The sequence below is a fragment of the Chiloscyllium punctatum genome, chromosome 9 (genome assembly GCF_047496795.1).
Source record: "Chiloscyllium punctatum isolate Juve2018m chromosome 9, sChiPun1.3, whole genome shotgun sequence".
Taxonomy (NCBI): Eukaryota; Metazoa; Chordata; class Chondrichthyes; order Orectolobiformes; family Hemiscylliidae; genus Chiloscyllium; species Chiloscyllium punctatum.
Genome location: NC_092747.1, coordinates 36,335,464 through 36,346,010, shown reverse-complemented (window position 1 = coordinate 36,346,010; position 10,547 = coordinate 36,335,464). Strand labels below are relative to the sequence as shown.

Sequence of the window (10,547 nt, the reverse complement as noted above, 5' to 3'; positions counted from 1 at the left end):
TATTTTTTGTTTGTTTCAGATTCCCAGCATCTACAATATTTTGCCTTTATATAGCAATTCTTTCTAACATGAAGCAGGCATCCCTTACACATAGGGTTACCAATGGAAGAAGTTTGTGACAACAATAAATTGGTATGACAAACAAGAAGTGTAAGAGATTTTGTTTTAAATTACAGGATAATCCTGAACACATGCTATGCTTTTTGTTAACATTCTGTCAAAAATACCCAGGATTCTGTTACATTAGTAAAAAAAATTAGACGTTTTTATTGCTTATGTTCAAATTGAACCCTACTTGACAACAAATAACCAGTATCATAGAATCCCTATAGCGCGGAAACCGGCCCTTCAACCGAACAAATCCACACCGACCACTAACACAACTATTCCCTATCCTGTACTGTAGTTACCCCTGACTAATGCACCTAACCTACATAGTCCTAAACATTACGGACAATCTAACCTGCACACATTTGGATTGTTGCTACGGAGCATCCGAAGGAAACCCATGCAGACATGGAGAATGGGCAAACTCCACACAAACAGTCGGCCAAGGTTGGACTCAAACCCTGTGAGGCAGCAGCGCTAACACTGACCCACTGTGCCACCCTAATTTCTTATTCTGGACCTTATTGAATGCCTTCTGAAAGTGCAAATAAACCATATCCCTGCCCAGTGATATATTTTTGTTTATGGCGGCGTGCACTTCGTGCTGTCACCTTTCATCCAACAATGTTTCCAAATTGTGAAGAGTTTGGTATCAGCGTCGAAATATGAAGTATTTTTATCAAAGCTTGAACCTCAATATCTTGCGGAGATACTTTTGTATCCTATAGAACCCTGTACTTGGAATTTTTTTTGTTTTTGAAAAAGCTTGTAATACCTTCTTTTCGACGTTTGGAGATGCTCTTGCTTCAATTTTCCACTCGACCGTCCAACTCATGAAGTTCCTTCGGCTAAACTTTTATTAACGCTGCACCACTTCCAAACCGGGAATAAGGCGGGCCGCTGGTCTCCCCCACCACCACAACCCAGTCAATGAATTCATATTGGGGGACTGTATACTGATTGATTGACCTGAAGGGGTGCTGCAATTCTTTATTAACTGTGATGTTTCTTTTTGCACTAATTACAGTGCACATAGAGATATATAGATAGAGAAAAGAGGTAGCACGTCTGTTGTCGACCTTGTTTCCCACCCCCCTCTCTCTCCCCCTTCCTTCCTTCCTTCCTTTCGCTATTCCGGCCCCACTCCCCGGAGAAAGCAGTGCGGCGAGAATCTGCCCTGTTCCACTTCTGTGTGTTGTGGTGGGAGTTGGATTTGGGGTTTTGTGGGGTTGAGTTGACTGCTGTGTTGACAGTGACTCCCTCCCCCGCTCTTCGTTCATTGGTGCAGACGGAGACAAATTGGCGCCATTTTGAAGCGTTCCACGGGCAGGCGGCAGAGGCAGCGGCCGTTGGAGAATTGGACTAGACCAGATTAGACTGGGGCTTTCACACGGGTGAGGAGGCGAGCAGTTACTATCTCCGCGGGTCCTCTTTCTCGTTTTATTGCAAATATGTGCATGCTGCTGCTGCTGTTGTTATTAGTGGTGGTTTTATTCTTGCGTTTTATTGTATTGGCGGCCCCGGATTTGTGGGTATTTACCGTGTGGTGTGGCGGCTCGGCTTTCCGTGCATGTCCGTTTCTGCCTGGGTTTCTCTGTTTTTTTTTGCCCCCTCCACTCACTCGGTGATGCTTTTCCCCCGCTGTGGTTTTGTCTTTAGTGATCGGGAGAGTGAATTATCCTGGCTCCTGGACACTGCCGGGCGGGGTGAAAGCCCTTGGGTTTCTGCTGGAAGCCCTAGTGAGAAATCTTGATTATTCGCCTGTGTGTTATGTGGAGGGACAGTCAAGACCGAAAATAATGGCGTTTGAAGTGTACCTGATGGGTGTTTATTTTCCCGAAAGGGTCGAGTTTGTAGGATTTCGGGGCCTGGTTGTACTCCTGTTTTTGCTTTGGCCTAGAATTTGACGTATTCGAGCTCGTCTACATATCTGTTTTTGTTGCCGCCACCCCACTGCTTTCAGCAATCAATATATGGTGGCTGTCATCATTCAGGGCAAAATTTTTATGCAACAGCCGTGTTCGTGGAATTTGTCACTTTAGTACTACTAAAAACCAGCAACGGCTGAGGATTGAGAATGCTAACAGTTTTTGCTGCGCAAATATTTTTTCCCTGCTATTCGAAAGACCAATCTTGATATTTTTTTTTAAAGAAGTTGTACGATGGGTTGACTTTATAAAAAGTACCCTCTGGACAAGATCTTTTGTGCCCAATTCTGTTTCTGTCTTTTTGAGAATGAAACAAATTTGGGGTGTTTTGAAAAGAAAATTGGCTTAATAGTGTTGTTTTTCTGCACTTATAGTACTTTTAGGTGTGTTTAAATTCTTTCCTGGATGCCTAATATTCTTAAATAATTTGTTCCAAATTTGAGGAAGGTGAATTTTTTTTTAAGATTAATGCAAAACTATTATGTAAACAAATCAATCACAGTAGTTAACTTCACATTTCCTTGCCTTTTGTGATGGTGTTGCAGATTATGACCACATTCTGAGCAAAAAGATACCTGTCAAGAGAGTGTTATAGGAGTATATGAAAAAGAAGAGACAAAGCTGTTTTATTCTTTGAACTTGTTCACCTACCCCAGTCTCCTCCTTGCATTATAATCACATTACTTCATTTTCTTGGTCTCTAAAAATCTATTTGTTTCTGATAGAGAATTCCAAATGTCCACAACCCCTTTTGAGTCGAGGAAATCTTGTCTCCACTATAAATAATGAACCGATTCCAAGACTGACCCCCTATTTTAGACTACCCAACCAGGTAGTCCAGAATTTACTTTCTTTTATAAGATGACTTCTAATGTTAAAGTCTGGGGACTTTAGGCAAAATCTATTCAATCTGAAGATACTTTCCCTCCATACTAACTTTGTGAACCTTTTACATTCCTTCTGAAGCATTATTCATTTCTGTGAATAAGGAGATCAGAACTGAATATAGTATTCCATATGTTGCCCTGTGAGGGCCCAATATAATTGGTGATAGAGTCAGAGCTTTTATAATATAGAAAAAGGCCCTTTTGTCTGTACTGATCATCAAAACATGTATTTATTCTCATCCTGTTTTCCACGAACACTTGGCTTATAAAGCCTTGTATGCTTTTATTATTTCAAATACTCATCTAAGTAGTCCTTAAATGCTTTGGTTCCTGCCTTCTCTTTTTTTTTTAAGGTAGTGAATTCCAGATACTCACCATCCTTTGGAGTAAATAAACCTTTCCTCAAACCTCCTGTTTTATCCCCCACCCTGCTCCTTACTTGAAAACTGTGCCCCTGATATTGACCAAGGAGTAGAGTTTGTCTCTGTCATTGTCCATCTGAAGTTAGTGCACCTCAATCAGGTTACTGGCACTGGCAGTCTCTCACTTTCTCCCCCACCTCTCCCCACCCCATCCTGGCTTGCAGGGAAAATAACCCCAGTTTATCTCATCTGTCTTGATGGCTGAATCACTCCAGCCTAGGCAATATCCTGGTGAATCTCCTCTGCATTCTGTCCAGTGCGATCACATCCTTCTGATGTTGCGGTGATCATGAATGCTGTGGGCTAGCTAAAACTAAATACAGCTCCATCATGACGACTTTGCTTTTGTATTCAGTTTATTGATTAAGAAAGTCAAGTATTCTATTTGCCTTCTTCACCACCATCTCTGCATGTCTTGCTACCTTCAGGAATCTCTGGACGTACACGCAAGGATCCCTCTGATCATCTGTATTTCCCAAGTTCCTACCATTCAAGATGTATTGTCTTGCCTTATTAGTCCTCCCAAAATGCATCACCTCCTAAGTACAATTAAATTGTGTATTTTGCAATAGAGGCTGACATTAGCTTTCCTAACTTCTTGCTGTTTGTGCATATTAACTGCATGGTTCATGTACGCAGTCACCCCAGGTTTTTGGGAATACAAATATTTAGCAGTTTCTTTGATATTTAAAAAATTATATTCTGGCTGCCAGTTTGATGAACTTCATGGCATTGTATTCCACCTGCCATAATCTTGTCTGCTCTCACCTCTTGATAGGTCCACAATCTTCCTGCAACATCTTTGAGATTCCCACATCTTGCAACATGAGGTGACAAAGTATTAGGAATCTTGGATATGTTTCCTTTTTCGATTTCAAATTTACTGATACTGATTGAAAATAGCTGAAGTTCACATGCAGATCCCATTGCCTCATCATTTGCAGAGTGCCAATTTAAAAATGCTTCATTTGTTCCTGGTCTATTCTGACCATTAACCAATTCTCAATCCATTCTAATATATTGACCCCATTCCATGAGAGCTCATTTTGTGTAAGAGCCTCTCTTGGGACACCTTTTCTTGGATGTCCAAATATACCACTTTATCTACCATGACTTAATATTCTAAGAAGTTAATATCTTTTGGAGAACACTAATACTCTTTTACAAATTTGTGACTGAATTATCATTTGTTTTTTTTAAGTGTTTGGTTAGTACATTGCTAATAATATGTTCTAGTATTTCTGCTGCTACTGATGTCAGGTTAGCTGTTAGCGTCTTGTTTTCTCAATTCCTTCTTGAATAGTGAGGCGATGATCACTTTCTTCCACTCCAAAGGGAGTTTCCAGAATCTAGTGTATTCTGATAGATCAAAACCTAATACATCCACTGTGTAACTTTTATTTATTAAAAGTTCTTCAGGTGCCGCCTATCGAATCCAGGAAATTTGGTGACTTTAGTCCCATTATTTTCTCGAGTACTATCTTTACTAATAATTTTCTTAAACTCCTCATTCTCTTTAGATCCTTTGTTTCCCACGAGACCTAGCATATTTTGTCTTTATTTATGTGCCCAAGACAATTTCCTTTTGATTATAATTTCTCTCCCCTCTGGTAAAGGACCTGTTTATTTTTGTTCACTTATGCTACAGAAGTCTTTTATGTACCACTGGATTCTTTACAAACTTGGTTTGTTGCCAGCTTATCAACTTTTTTTTTGTCCATCCTTTGCTGAATCATTAGGTTCCCCTCAGTCCTCCACGTTAGCGTTAGCATGCTGTCTTTGAGGTGACATTCCAAGCTGCTTTCTTTCATCTAATGGTGGTTTTCATTTCTGTTGACCACAGTTGGATAACTCTTCAAAATTGTGAATGGGCACACATTTAAACTTCAGCATCATCTTGTCATAATGGATTGTCTACCACATATGATTCCAACCAGGTGCCCAAGCAAGGATTGCCAAAGTTGAGGGGAAGGAAAAGAGTTTTGATGCAACTTCATTCAGTCCATTGGAGCCAGCTTTTAAGTGGAGTAGCCAGTGCAGAATAATCTGGCTGCATATTTCTAAAGCAGTTGAAGTTGATTTAAAATTTCAATGGAAGATGATCACGAGCTAGCCAGAATCTGCCATTGTTTAATTTTTATTTTTTTGGTCAATGAAAATGGATGCCAGGATAAGAAATTGGAACCTGATTTTTGTGTTCAATGTAGACTTGAAACATAAGTGGACAAGTGGAAGAGATACCAGAAGGAGGTAAAACTTTTGTTACCAAGTATGCACAACATTGCTTCCAAGGTAGAGAGTTAAGCAATGATCCCAAAGGATTCCTGATAAAGGGCTTTTGCCCGAAACGTCGATTGTCCTACTCCATAGATGCTGCCTGACCTGCTGTGCTTTTCCAGCACCACTCTAATCTAGACTCCCAAAGGATTAAGTTGAGTAACTTAGAGACAAAATAGAATTTTATAGTTTGAGGAGATGGGAATTTTTTCTCAATTTAGAAGCTGGTGTGGGTTCAAAGCCAGCACTAGGATTTATTCTCATATTCTAGACTGGCAATTCATTGGCATGTTTATGCAGTTTTTTTTGTGATGTGTGACTGTGGACAACACAATGATTGCCCAGTAACAACAACAATTACAAGAACTCAATAATTAATTGGCTGTGAAGTGCTTTCTCGCATACTGAAGATGTGTAATATTCGATTATAATCAATTCTTTATTTTGAGTTGTGTTGCAGTGAATGTAATGAACTGGTCAAGCTCAATAGAATTTTTCCTAGAAGATTTTTGTTACCAGAGCTAATAGGTCAATGCATGACAATTTTTTTTCAAAGCTTTGACATAATGTGTGCTGTAAGGGGGTATTTATGTTTGGATAGCCACGTAACAACAAGGTAGGTGCAAATTTTTATTTTTGTGTCAACTGCAATTTGTGTGCCGATCCCTACTCTGTTGCTGTTTTGAATTTTTTTTTAATTTGAAGGCTTGAACAAATACAGAGATGATGAAGAAAAATGTCATAATGACTTGTTGACCTCAATGGTTCATAGTTCAACTGTTGCTTGTTGTAGATTCTTTTGATAAGTGGAGTGGAATCACTTGCAGCTTTACATGATCAAGTTAGCTTCAATCCAGTGTTTTGGTTTTATAGATAACTGCTATATATTTTTAAAATACTTGTCACTACAGATTTGGATGATCAAAATCAATTTTGCCTTAAATTCCAAAACTTGCTTTGTCATGAGGTGTTGGTCGTCTACAACACTTTATTAATGAAGCAACAAAATACAGCAGAGGCTGGAAATCTGACCAAAACAAATACTTTGACAGTATCTGTAAGGAGAAGATAGTGTAAATACAGCTTGAGGGGACATTAGAACTTTGGTTGCCACAGTTTTAAAATTGCACTATATTATGTTAATGTGGCATGACAGTAAATACTGGCATATTTCTAAGTATATATAGAATTGAGAGCATCCAATTACTAGATGATTAATTGATCATACTTGTTCAGGAATATGAAAATTTACAGTAATGACTTGTATTTCTATAGGTTCGTTTTGAAGTTCTAAAAGCATGCCAACATGCTTCAGAGGAATGTTTTCAAAGTTTAACACTGAGCCACATGAGCGAAAACGTAGTGAGGTTAGGTGGCAGAATTCTGGAAGATGTTATAAAGCTTTGGATCTGAACAGCTTTCAGTGGTAGAACAATTTTAAGATTGGGATGTGTAAGAGGCTGGCATTAGATTAGTACAGCTTTATATTTCAGAAAGTGGAAGGAAGAGGGCAGCCATACAGTTTTTAGAAAATAAGGATTAGAGTTTTATGACTGAAACATTGCTAGAATAGGTAAATCAGTGAGTATTCAAATTATGTTTGTTTTAAATGGGATTTGAGACAGATAGGATACAGACAGCAAAGAACTGCAGGATCTGTTTTGTAGCAGGTAAATTTAGACTTCAAATTGAATACATCTTAAAATAATTTTCCAAAATGTATCATACTTGTTTGAGATCTAACATTAAAATAAGGAGTGCTTAGAAGACACAAGTGGGTTTGGACTTCTGGCTACCAGAGTACTTCAATTTCAGGTTTCTTTCTTATTTCAATTTGACATGACAATATCAACACTCAGGATGGTAAATTTTGAACTGGAAGAAAGACATGTCATTTGTATAGTGCCTCTTAGAATCTTTGGATGTCTCAAAATGAACGTTCCTTCCAATTTCCCCTTGCTGTGTAAGTGTTTTGTTTGTTCCATTGTTGCATTTCAGCACATGCACATTCTCACTCCTTTTTTTTTTCATTATTTTTCTTTTCTCATTTTTCTGCTGTCATTTGGAACTGAGAGTAACAGCTTGTGATAAAAGGAAACTAGACCAACAAACATTTGTTTATTTATGAGGCCAGGCCTGGAAGTTAATTGCAGGTTGGTTCCTGATCTGAAGGTTCTGCAGATGTTTCATCACCAGAGAAGAGCATTATGTTTAATCAGAGAGCAGAAGATGGTCAGAGTGAAGATAGACAACTGGGATAGATAACACTAAATACTGGCGCCCCACCATGGATGCGTTCTCAACCTCCTTCTGAATTTCTACAACTATGTGGCCAAATTCTGAACAAAAACCATCTAAAGTTTGCTGACGACACCACTGGTAGGACGGATATCAAACAATGATGAGTCAGAATACAGGAAGGCAATTGGTGATGGGGTGCAATGATGGTAACCTCTCTATCGATTTTGAAAACAAAAAAAACTGATCATTGGATTCAGAAAGAAAGGAGAACATGCCCCCATCTACATCAACGGAGTGGGGTTTGAGAGTTGTGTGTGGTGCTGGAAAAGCACAGCAGGTCAGGCAGCATCCGAGGAGCAGGAGAATCAATGTTTCTGGCAGGAGTCAGGGTTGAGAGTGTCAAATTTGTAGGTCTGACGATAACTGACAATCTGTCCTGGTCTTCCCATGTAGATGCATAGTCTAGAATGCATAACAATGCCTCCTCTTTCCCTGGTGGCTTAGGAAATTCACCATGTCCATAGGGACTCTCTCCAAATTTTGCAGATGCACCACAGAAAGCATAGTATCTGGGTGCATAATGCCTGGTATGGCAACTGCTCTGTCCAGGACTGAAAGAAGGTTGTGTGCTTAGCCCAGACTATCATGGAAGCCAACCTTTACATATGTGGACTCCATTTACACCTTGTTGTCAACATTTCCATGGCAATATCAATGACCTATCCCAACCTGGCAATACTTTCCTACAACCTCTTCAGTCAGATAGAAGATACAGAAGCTTGAACACATGCTCCAACAGATTCAAGAATAGTTTCTTCCCTGCTGTTACTAAACTGATTTAATGGACTCTCTAACTGCAAATAATATTGATCTTGCTTCATGCATGTCCCAAGTGGTGTAACCAATATGCCTCACTGTCCAATTTTTTTTTTGCATCCTATGATCTGTATGTCCTTACTGTGATCTGCCGTTACTCCTTGTGAACAAAGCTTTTTGCTGTACTCGGGTATATGTGACAATAAATCAAATCAAATGGCTATTTAGCAAGGTCAGTACCTGGGAATTTGGTTTCAACAAGTTTTTGGAAAAAAACCTTTTGTGCTCATGCAGATGGCAACTATCGAAAAGTGACACTGACCTAATGGATAGAATGGGCAGTCTGTCATGGAGTGATCAGAGTTCGAATTTGGATTGTGGACTGTGATGTAACAGTGTAGATTTGAAAACTCCCTGATTAACCTCCAAGAGCAGCTCTTGGAAACTCGGAAAACTAAGCCAAAAATATTGACACGGGTCTGAAAAGGAGCCACCAAAATGTTAACTTTCTCTCCACACATCCTGCCAGACCTGCTGAGTTTTTTTTTCAGCAACTCCTGATTTTGTTTCAATATGTAGCTAGTTGTATTGTTATAGAATAATATCTAGGAAAAACCACGTTTCACAGTTTGTTTCGGGTGAGCTCATTGTCCTTCAGGAATGTGATCAGCAGCAGACTCCTCAATAAGATTTTGATACCCCCTTGAGGAGTCAATATTGATGTGAGCTGACCTTTTGACCAAAATTATTTTTTTAGCAAGTTTATTTGGCACTGTAAAGGCTCAATTGGTTTATTTACTAATGTGGTGCTGGCATATCCAATAAATAATTATATTCTGGCACAGTTAATAACGTTGAAGTGTTCTGGCCATATTAGTGGCAATGTAATGAATGTTTGGTTGTTATAATCACTTTGTTATTTATTGGTTTTCTCATACAAATTCTCAAACTTCTAATTAGGTTAATTTTGGATGATTTGCACAATACTTCATGGACTGGAAGTGAATTTCCGTTATAAGCAAATACTTCTAACAGCATCTTTTAAGGTTATGTTTAAGTCAATCGAAAAGGTTGATTGTAATACTGAACAAAAACTTGTGGAAGTTTTTGAATTGTACTCTTTTGGAACATACAGTCAGACATGACAATTTGTAATTTGAATATTATGTCAAAGGTAATTACATTTCAGATGCTGAGATTTGGACTTGTATTTACTTAGTGTTGTCATTCAGACATGGCAGTTGCAGATAGCTAGCTGGTGACTAGCATGTGGTTTTAATTGCTCCCAGTGTTTGTCAGTTCAGAAATAATACAATAAAGTGTACATCATAATCATGGCACTGAAACAATAGAGCTAAAGTTTTTCTTTCTCTAAATACAGTATTTATCTGCAGTGTAGAATGTTAAGATGGTGATGGCCCTTCTAATGCAAATGTAGAAAGGTGGAAGTTTCCTGCTTTCAAAGCTCCTTAACCAAGATTTGCTCCTCCTGAATGTTATAGAGTCATGGAGATGTACAGCACAGAATAGGCACTTTGGTCCAACCTGTCCGTACTGACCAGATATCCAAAATTAATCTAGTCCCATTTGTCAGCATTTGGTCCTTTTCCCTCTAAACCCTTCTTATTTATATACTCCATTCAGATACCTCTTTAAAATATTGGAATTGTACCAGCCTCCACCACTTTGTGTAAAAATGTTGCCCCTTTGGGTCTTTTTTTAAAAATAAATCTTTCCCCTCTTATGTCCTGTAGTTCAAGACTCCTTCACTCCATGCAAACAAACTTATTTATTTACCCTACCCATGCCCCTCATGACCTTTATAAACCACTAGAAGGTCACCTCTCAGCTGACACTCAAGAGGAAAC

The 10,547-nt window shown here is 38.9% G+C and overlaps 1 protein-coding gene across 2 annotated transcripts in view; it reads left to right on the top strand.

The window, feature by feature from the left end:
• Positions 1–1,005: 1,005 nt before the first annotated feature.
• Positions 1,006–10,547, top strand: part of pds5b (PDS5 cohesin associated factor B) — a 245,239-nt gene continuing 235,697 nt past the window's right edge. Inside the window, exon 1 of one of the 2 annotated variants that reach the window (XM_072577232.1) lies at positions 1,006–1,502. The gene's annotated coding sequence lies outside the window, so the exon portion shown is untranslated. The remainder of the gene's footprint in view (positions 1,503–10,547) is intronic. The other variant, XM_072577231.1, reaches the window with a different exon arrangement.